This window comes from Musa acuminata, unplaced genomic scaffold (genome assembly GCF_036884655.1).
Source record: "Musa acuminata AAA Group cultivar baxijiao unplaced genomic scaffold, Cavendish_Baxijiao_AAA HiC_scaffold_270, whole genome shotgun sequence".
Classification (NCBI taxonomy): domain Eukaryota; kingdom Viridiplantae; phylum Streptophyta; class Magnoliopsida; order Zingiberales; family Musaceae; genus Musa; species Musa acuminata.
Window position 1 is genome coordinate 1 of NW_027020533.1, and position 2,500 is coordinate 2,500.

A 2,500-nucleotide genomic window follows, 5' to 3' on the forward strand; every position below is an offset into this window, starting at 1 on the left:
AGCAGGGACGGTGCTGCCTCTCGCTTCGCTCGCTGTCCGCCGCTCGCCGCTCGCTCGTGCAGCCAAAAATGGCCAGTTTTGGCCCGTTTTTGGCCGTTTTGGCCAGTTTTTGGCCTGTTCTTGCATTGCGCGGTGACCGTCGAGAGCGGAGCAAACGTCAGCCATCTCAGCACCTGGAACCCCCCCCGGGTGGCACAGGGCTGGATGGGGCTTTCGTATAGCAGGGACGGTGCTGCCTCTCGCTTCGCTCGCTGTCCGCCGCTCGCCGCTCGCTCGTGCAGCCAAAAATGGCCAGTTTTGGCCCGTTTTTGGGCCGTTTTGGCCAGTTTTTGGCCTGTTCTTGCATTGCGCGGTGACCGTCGAGAGCGGAGCAAAACGTCAGCCATCTCAGCACCCTGGAACCCCCCGGGTGGCACAGGGCTGGATGGGGCTTTCGTATAGCAGGGACGGTGCTGCCTCTCGCTTCGCTCGCTGTCCGCCGCTCGCCGCTCGCTCGTGCAGCCAAAAATGGCCAGTTTTGGCCCGTTTTTGGGCCGTTTTGGCCAGTTTTTGGCCTGTTCTTGCATTGCGCGGTGACCGTCGAGAGCGGAGCAAAACGTCAGCCATCTCAGCACCCTGGAACCCCCCGGGTGGCACAGGGCTGGATGGGGCTTTCGTATAGCAGGGACGGTGCTGCCTCTCGCTTCGCTCGCTGTCCGCCGCTCGCCGCTCGCTCGCGCAGCCAAAAATGGCCAGTTTTGGCCCCGTTTTTGGGGCCGTTTTGGCCAGTTTTTGGCCTGTTCTTGCATTGCGCGGTGACCGTCGAGAGCGGAGCAAAACGTCAGCCATCTCAGCACCCTGGAACCCCCCGGGGTGGCACAGGGCTGGATGGGGCTTTCGTATAGCAGGGACGGTGCTGCCTCTCGCTTCGCTCGCTGTCCGCCGCTCGCCGCTCGCTCGTGCAGCCAAAAATGGCCAGTTTTGGCCCGTTTTTGGGCCGTTTTGGCCAGTTTTTGGCCTGTTCTTGCATTGCGCGGTGGACCGTCGAGAGCGGAGCAAAACGTCAGCCATCTCAGCACCCTGGAACCCCCCGGGTGGCACAGGGCTGGATGGGGCTTTCGTATAGCAGGGACGGTGCTGCCTCTCGCTTCGCTCGCTGTCCGCCGCTCGCCGCTCGCTCGTGCAGCCAAAAATGGCCAGTTTTGGCCCGTTTTTGGGCCGTTTTTGGCCAGTTTTTGGCCTGTTTCTTGCATTGCGCGGTGACCGTCGAGAGCGGAGCAAAACGTCAGCCATCTCAGCACCCTGGAACCCCCCGGGTGCACAGGGCTGGATGGGGCTTTCGTATAGCAGGGACGGTGCTGCCTCTCGCTTCGCTCGCTGTCCGCCGCTCGCCGCTCGCTCGTGCAGCCAAAAATGGGCCAGTTTTGGCCCGTTTTTGGGGCCGTTTTGGCCAGTTTTTGGCCTGTTCTTGCATTGCGCGGTGACCGTCGAGAGCGGAGCAAAACGTCAGCCATCTCAGCACCCTGGAACCCCCCGGTGGCACAGGGCTGGATGGGGCTTTCGTATAGCAGGGACGGTGCTGCCTCTCGCTTCGCTCGCTGTCCGCCGCTCGCCGCTCGCTCGCGCAGCAGCCAAAATGGCCAGTTTTGGCCCGTTTTTGGGCCGTTTTGGCCAGTTTTTGGCCTGTTCTTGCATTGGCGCGGTGACCGTCGAGAGCGGAGCAAAACGTCAGCCATCTCAGCACCCTGGAACCCCCCGGGTGGCACAGGGCTGGATGGGGCTTTCGTATAGCAGGGGACGGTGCTGCCTCTCGCTTCGCTCGCTGTCCGCCGCTCGCCGCTCGCGCAGCCAAAAATGGCCAGTTTTGGCCCGTTTTTGGGCCGTTTTGGCCAGTTTTTGGCCTGTTCTTGCATTGCGCGGTGACCGTCGAGAGCGGAGCAAAACGTCAGCCATCTCAGCACCCTGGAACCCCCCGGGTGGCACAGGGCTGGATGGGGCTTTCGTATAGCAGGGACGGTGCTGCCTCTCGCTTCGCTCGCTGTTCGCCGCTCGCCGCTCGCTCGCGCAGCCAAAAATGGCCAGTTTTGGCCCGTTTTTGGGCTGTTTTGGCCAGTTTTTGGCCTGTTCTTGCGTGGTGCGGTGACCGTCGTGAGCGGAGCAAAACGTCAGCCATCTCAGCACCCTGGAACCCCCCGGGTGGCACAGGGCTGGATGGGGCTTTCGTATAGCAGGGACGGTGCTGCCTCTCGCTTCGCTCGCTGTTCGCCGCTCGCCGCTCGCTCGCGCAGCCAAAAATGGCCAGTTTTGGCCCGTTTTTGGGCTGTTTTGGCCTGTTTTTGGGCTGTTCTTGTGTGGCGCGGTGACCGTCGTGAGCGGAGCAAAATGTCAGCCATCTCAGCACCCTGGAACCCCCCGGGTGGCACAGGGCTGGATGGGGCTTTCGTATAGCAGGGACGGTGCTGCCTCGCGCTTCGCTCGCTGTTCGCCGCTCTCCGCTCGCTCGCGCAGCAAAAAATGGCCA